This window comes from Eublepharis macularius, chromosome 11 (genome assembly GCF_028583425.1).
Source record: "Eublepharis macularius isolate TG4126 chromosome 11, MPM_Emac_v1.0, whole genome shotgun sequence".
In the NCBI taxonomy this organism is placed as follows: Eukaryota; Metazoa; Chordata; class Lepidosauria; order Squamata; family Eublepharidae; genus Eublepharis; species Eublepharis macularius.
In genome coordinates this window covers 37,407,327-37,414,933 of record NC_072800.1, presented here as the reverse complement: position 1 = coordinate 37,414,933, position 7,607 = coordinate 37,407,327, and the positions used below count along the sequence as shown (strand labels likewise).

The following is a 7,607-nucleotide window of genomic DNA, read 5'->3' as shown; positions in this document are numbered from 1 at the left end:
GCGAGGGGATTCGCCGGGCCCGCCTCCTGCGAAGAGCTCCCTGCAGCCCCACAGGCGCTGCAACGTGCAAAGGGGCGAGTGCTTCTGAGCGAGTACAGAGTGCCCACACTAAGCGTGTCCCCTCAGAACTTCATTTGACAATCTCTAGGGTGCCCAGAAGGACGCTGAAGAGCCGGTTCTCCAACAAGCGGGCGGCTGGCCTTTATCTCTCAGAAGAGGAAAGTTTTCTTAAATGATTTTCTGAATTTCCAACACTTCGTACTGTTGCCAACTCTAGGATGGGACATTTCTGGAGATCTGTGAGTGGAGCTTGGGGAGGGAGCGCCGTGGGGCCAGAGAGTCCACCCTTCAAAACAGCCTTTTCTCCAAGGAAACTGATCTCTGTTGTCTAGAGATCAGTGGTAATTCCAGGAAATCGCAAGGCCCTACCTGAAGGTTGGCTTCTTTACAAACTCACATGCTACTTATGGCTCCAGTGGCACAATCCATACCCAAAAACAAATGGCTTAATATTGTCAGGCTTATAAGTGCCGTTAGGTAAATACCTATGTGAGCCAACTCCCATATAGGATTTATCTCACAATTATAGTCATGGAAAATGGAGGGGGGAGCCGTTTAAACACCACTTATATTGGAAACAACCTCTGCAGTGAGTTCTGGAATGAATTGCTTGTTGCAGTAGAGAAAATAAGACAAAGAGCAGAAGAAAATAGTTGAAAAATCAAATGCAGTAGAACTTGAGAAAACAGTGCTGACTAGGAAGTACATGTGGCTGTACAATGACTAGGTATTTTCATTACCAACTCTAGGAATGTGGTCCAATATGCAGTATATTTACTTGTAAAGATTATGATTGCCCAGGACTTTAAAAATGCTTATTTTGCTGGGAGCTTAATTTTTGCAGTTTGTTTTAATTTTTTTGCTAGTTGCAGCAGTAGGAGAGGCAGGAGAGGCTAAGATAAAACTGAGGAAGGGAGAATGTGGTAAGCCGCGTTGGGTCTCCACTGGGGTGAAAAGTGAGGTATAAATAAGTTATTGCAGAAACTAGCTGGAGCCTACACTGACTTGAGTTTTACAGGAAAAAATCCCCCCAGCACTCAGGCACCATATGTTTCATTGGATTTCTGATTTCTAGGACATTACTGTGTTACTAATATATTCTCTGTGATTAAGTTACAACTTGGCAAATTGTCATCTGCATTCACCCTTGGTTAAGAGGTAGAAAAGTAGGCAGCAGTTTTAAATTACCTTTCACTTTTAATGACTCAATATTTACTAATTATATGCTTTGAGAAAGGATTTTTAGCAGCACCATGAGCAACATACACAATTGTGGAGAACATGATTAGTTCTTCTAGATGGGAGATTTGGATTTGCATTGCACCCCTGTTGGTTGCTCTTGGGTAAAGCACTCCCTTGTAGCCTGCTCTGAAACGCGCCTATTAATTTCAATGCAACTTATTTGCCTAGAACTATGCACAGAATTATACATTTGGAAGATTAGTAAGCCACTACATAGAGCAAGCAAAATGAAGATTGTATGCAGTATAGCACAACAAGCTGTACAAAACTCCAGAAGAGTTGGGCAATGCTTTAGTCCAACACTCTTTAAACACAATAGGTGAATCCAAAACACTGCAAGCAGAGCTCCACTCACAGAACAGGTTTTTCCTGCCTGCTCACACAATCCAACCAGAACCCTGCGGTTGCTGCTGTTCAGGGGGGAAATCTGTGAAAGTTGTGCATCATACCTCAAGGTACACAGAAAGAACTTGCAGTAGCAAGCTCTACTTGGGAAAGATTCTGAAAACAAATTAATCTGCAGTACAGGTCTTTTGATATGCACCGTAGACTGCTTTTCAGATGTGGCTATGGAGATGCAAACATTCATGTTATATTTGTGTAAAGATTTGCGTGAACCAGGGCTTTTTTTCAGCTGGAACATGGGGGAATGGAGTTCCAGAACCTCTTGAAAATGGTCATATGGTTGGCCCTCTGTGCCGCCAAGCAGTGCGGAGAGCAATCTAAACTCCCCTCTGTCTGGAGATCAGGGGGCGGGGCCACCAGCCATGTGACCATTTTCTCCAAGGGAAACCCACTGAGTTCCACCATCTCTTTTCCCAGAAAAAAAGCCCTGGCATGAACCATAACTCACTTATTCTATTGTGTACCTAGGGGCCAATACCCTGAAAAATCAAGCAGACTAATTGCACATGGTTGAATGAATTAACATGCATACTCATTTATACACATACAGAACATACAAAGTGAATGTGTACATGCAATGAACTTGTGAATAGATCTCACCAGCAATTTATTCCTTTAAATGTATTTATTCCTTTAAAAGTTTGCGGTCTCCCTCTGGTGGATGTCTAGGGAAAGTAGATGGACTTTTTTGATTCTCCATAATTTAGCAGGTAGGCTATACTGTACAAGTTGACCAAAATGTAGAGGATAGGACAGGTGTCATGTATGAGAAGAGGGAAGTCAGCGATAAAGATAACCTTGTGGTAGTTTCCCTTTGTGGGGAGGGGGTCTGATCCATAACAGCAGAAAATAGTGACAATTGTTGCAATATTGAGCTCACACTTTCAGAAGGAAACAAGAAATAAAACGTATCCTTTGCTGAAAACAGAGGAAATGGTTGCTTTCTAGTGTGTTTACATTGTATTCCAGGAATAGTCCACATACAGCAACAAAGAGAACGGTTACCTCCAGGCTCAGCACTAGATGGGAAGTTGTTCCAGAGCAGAATAAACTCCCTTGCCTTTCTGAATTGAACATCAAGCCCAGGAAATATGGCTAATATATAAGCAGGGAGGTGCCAAGGGTGAGCAAGTGTAAGAAATCTATTCAGTGGTTTTTAATAGTACTATCCTAAACAGAGTTCCAGCCTTCTAAATCCACTGAAGTAGGTGAGTTTAGAAGGGTGTAACGCTGTTTAGGATTGCACCAAATTACCAGTTTCTAGCCAACCACTGAATTGACAGTCTTCTGCTTTAGAATTTACCTCCAAGTAAAAACGAGTAGTACAAACTAGAAAACATGACCAAACAAAGTCTGTAATTATTTAAAAATGTTATCCCAGTTAAACTTGTGTAGTCATATAATAATGGAAATTTAACATACTTACCTTCCCCCATCCTTATCCACCCCCAAATAAAAATCCTTCTAAGTCAATGTTCCAGTCTTCTCTCTTGTATGGCCTGAAACTCTTGTATTTTTCCTTCCTCAACCTCTCCCTTCCAAGAACAATAATAAACACCTAAATGCTACGCTAGAATAATCTGGCTATGAATTTAGTAGGCAGCAGCTCCAGAATACTATTCACATACAAGAAGCTGGCAGCCAGTGAATGAGGTGGTTAATGAATTATTTTATCATATTCCAGTAATTTGAGTAAACAAAATCAAGCTCTCCTCTCTGTATTTTTGGCTTTTATTGCCTCCCCTCTTCCCAGGTTACAGTCTGCCATTTATGGCTTCTTTTCTTTTATATCATTCTTAAAAGTAAGAGAGATCTGTCAGGCCCTAGAATCTAGACCTACCGGCTCAATACTACCCATTCTCTAGACCCTTCAAACTACCTGTAACTGTTCTTTACTACTACTGGTGCACAGCTCCCCCTGTCTTTAGGAACAGCATGAAGTCATATTATCTCCTCGGCTCTCCGTTTATTCAACATCATATCTCACCCAGCCATACTTTCCTTAGGAGCCTTCTTTTCAGTCCAATGCCCTTGTCCCACTGTTTAGTCACACCATCACTTTGACAGGCCCCCTCTTATAACATACAGTGCCTTCCAAGCTTTAAACCTTGTGAGGCTCCTTGAAAGGTTCTCCCCTTTCATTAGACCCCACTTTGCCCTTTTCTTTAAAGCTCCTTCCCCACCAATTCCTTCTTGAGGCCTCAGGTTCCTTTTTTTCCTTGCATACCCATGCAGCATGCTTTCAGCCATCTTGCCCCAGGACTCTGTACTCTAGCTCCCTAACTTTCCCAGTCCTCAGCTTACCTTCCTAGAAAAATTCTCCAGCTCCTCAGGTCCATGTAAGATTTTAATCCCAAAACCAGCAAAACTGACAGTTTTCCTTTCCCGCAAAGAATCTAGACTGCAAGCAGCTCGGTGGCTTAAGTTTCCTATGTAGCCAAACCCTTAGTGTTGTTGACAGCAGTTTAGCTAACCAGTGCAGAATGCTTCATTGCCACAAGTGAAATGCAATACAGATCACTGGAAATGAGTCCCTTCCTTTATGTGCTGAAAGTGCTGGGCTGGTAGGTCTCTAAGATTCAAGGACCCAGCAGGCCTACCTTAATTTTATGAGTGGTTTAAAAGGAAAGAAAACTTTCATGGCCCTCCTCCCTGGTTGTGCCTGTGTTTATTTTACTGCTAAATATTTATATATACCCATTTTAAATACTGTTTTAATGTTTTACATTTTTTCAGGTCTGTTGATTGTCATCTTGGGGACCCTATTTTGGTGGAAAGGAGGCACATAAATGTAAGTAAATAAATATTGGCACATCTTCCTATCTGCGAAACCAGGTCATAGATATGTGGCAAAAAGAAAAAGGAGTCTATACTCTTATTCTTGTGAAGAGCGCTGGAGTTGCATATGGAGAAGCCACAGCCAAACTTTATTACTTACTTGTAAAGCATGCTAGCATTTGGATTTCTAGAAATCTGACAAGTAGTTTCCTTAATTGAAACAGCAGTTACAGAAACTTCCATACAAAGAACCCAGTGCTACTTTCTTACATCTACTTGGATAGGATAAATTTAATGGGATTTATGCTTCAAGGTAGAAATACATTAGATTAAGCAGCATGTCTCTTTCCCAACAAATATCCTTACTTGTTATCAAGAGACTGGTGAAGCTTTCATGAAGAGGATTTTAAGTATGCAAATGTGCCTGAGAAAGGAATAAACCAAACTACAATTTGGAAACAATATGAACATACCCAGGGGCGGCGGGCCTATTGAGGCCAGGTAGGCGGTGGCCACAGGCGCGGGGTGCCGGAGGGAGTGCCGGAGGAGGTGCGGCGCGCGGGAGCACGCGCCACAAAGCACCAGCCTCCTATCCCTCCCACCCCGCGCTGCTGCCGCCACCAGCACAAGCCCCCGGCCAGGCGCAGCCACTGCGGGCAGGCATCTGCGGCAGTGCAGGCAACCGAGCGGGAGAGCTTGGAGGCTGCCCGCCGCAGCAATCGGGCCGGCAGCGGCGTGTGCGCTCCCGTGATGACATCATGTGATGTCGTCACGTGATGTCGTCACGCGTGACGTCATCACGCGCATGCAGGGGCGCCCCGGCCAGCCGGCCGGCCGCGAGCGTGGTAAACCCTTGCGCCGCCCCTGAACATACCACTAGACTTTAGAAAGCTTTTTGTGTTAATCAAACCAGCAAAATAGTTACACAACTGAATCCTGCAAAATGGCTTTAAAGATTTAGAATGATCTTGAGAAAACACACAGCTTTACACTACGGTCAGATGCAGAAGTATAGTAACATCTTTTTAACTTTAACTCATTTTTTCCAAACTTGAGAAGTGACACAGTAAATACTATACTCTAGTTTTTAATACAATTTCTTTATATTATGATCCTAAAGGGAAATGATGGGTTAAAATTTTAAACCCTGACTTAAGAAATTCTCATCTGTTGCTGTTTTAGAAATACGGTTCTCACACTCATACTTTTGTGAAAGCAACAACTGATGGCAGCATTTCCCACTATGCCAATATGCGTTAAGAGGGATTCCAGTAATTGGTTTCCATTCAACAGTTGCTTATAAAAACTTACCCCATCTTCTACATGCGAACATCTTGATACAATAGACACAAGTAGGTAGAGAGGCAGTGGTCCAGTAGCACTACAAAGTTCCTATTGCTCAGTATGTGAGATTTATATTTCGAGAAATTCTGTCCAAACTTCCATTCAGTCATGCATAACACTTTCTTCCGTCAGCAACTATGTCTCATTAAGTTCTAGAAGTCTTTAGATACTTACTAGTCAAATGTTCTTTTTAAAAAAGTGTGAAGACATTAGCATACTGTCTCCACTCTGAAATTAAACTGGGGTCCCATGGTGCAGGTTAGGTAGACACAAGTCTACATTTAGGGAGAGAGGAAGAATTCCACATTTTAGAAAAAATCAGATATTTTGTTCAGAAGCTTATTTGACTTTTCCTGTTTCCATTTGGATTGCTTTTTTAAATGTACTACACTGTAGCCAATCTCAAAGTACCTATTTACTGGAGCAAATGTAGAAAGCTATAGGAGTTGCTTTGGTGTGGGCCATTTGAATTCCAGCCAGAGAAAGGCAAATTGCTACTGCAACCATTAACAGTAGAAAATACTTGGTATTATAGTTGCTACAAGTGAGGGACCTGCAAGAACTTGTGGGGATGGGTTTCTCATCCCCCCATCCTGCTATTTCATCTTTCCTATTTCTGAAAACCCTCAATCGTCTTTCTTCTTTTCCTTCTCTCCTTTCCACCCGCCAGCCAGCCTGTCTGCTTCCTGGTCTTTAGTGATCCCTCCCTCCGACAGCCTGTTGCTTGGTACCAGCAGCTGGGCTGAGTTACGCAGTGGGGTGCCCTCAAGGTCTTGCAGGAGACATCTTGCTTTCCCCTGTATTCCCTTCCCCACACTGTTTCTTTTTTCTCCTGGCATCCCCCATATCCTTAACTTTCCCTATTTCCTTCTCTCCTTCCCAATCACCCACCTTTTATCTGTCCCCCCATCTTTAGCTACATTTATTAACTTCATATATACCCATCTCTTTTTCTGCAATGGGAAACCAAAGCAGCTTACATAATTATCTTCTCCATTATATCCTCACAATATCCCTATGATATAGATTAGACTAAAAATGCACGACTGGCCCAAATTCACCCAGTGAGCTTCCACAGTAGAGTGGGGATTCAAACCTGAGTCTCTCAGAACCTACTCTGAAACTAACCACTACAACACACTGACTTTCATGGGGTGGCTGCTGTTGAATATTAGCAAGCAGTTGGGCCTGGGCAAGGTATGCAAGTCACATGGTATCGAGTTGCCCTATGGTTTTTGGTGGACCTGACCCTGGTGAGTCTTCCCTCAAAGGCCACAGGAAAGGGTCTCGTTCTCTCCCCCACACCCCTTTTACGAACAGAAACAAAGGCTTCACAGCTGGCAATACTGTTGTAGTTGTCTAGCAATGGCTACTGAGGGTGTTCATTTTTTAAAGCTACGAGTTCTATGTATCATGCAGGGGAGGGACACGAATGCCCTAATAATGTAGTATTATTTTTTTAAATTTCAGATTATTCTGCAGACCTGAAGCTTTTGTATAAAGATTGGTTTTGTCTGCTCATGGCCCCAATCTCTGGATTTAGATATATTGGTATACTTTATATACACAAAATATTTTTGTAGGCAGGTCAAACCTCGTTTGTTCTTTAAAAACATTAATTATGGTTATAATTGATAGAAACAGAAACATAAGAGGGGAATGGTACTTTGTTATGCAGGAAATGTAAAAAAATAAATAAGATGCTAAAGAAAAAATAGTCTGGATGACTTATATTACTCACATTTTCCCTTGCACGTGGGAAGCATTGGATGGGGAAG

General features: G+C 42.4%; 1 long non-coding RNA gene across 1 annotated transcript; it reads left to right on the top strand.

Moving 5' to 3' along the window:
* The first annotated feature begins 80 nt into the window (after nt 1-80).
* On the top strand, nt 81-7,411 carry LOC129337874 (uncharacterized). The gene is made up of 3 exons (XR_008597863.1): nt 81-299; nt 4,444-4,498; nt 7,300-7,411. It is a non-coding gene; the product is annotated as an uncharacterized LOC129337874 (long non-coding RNA).
* The last annotated feature ends 196 nt before the right edge of the window (nt 7,412-7,607 follow it).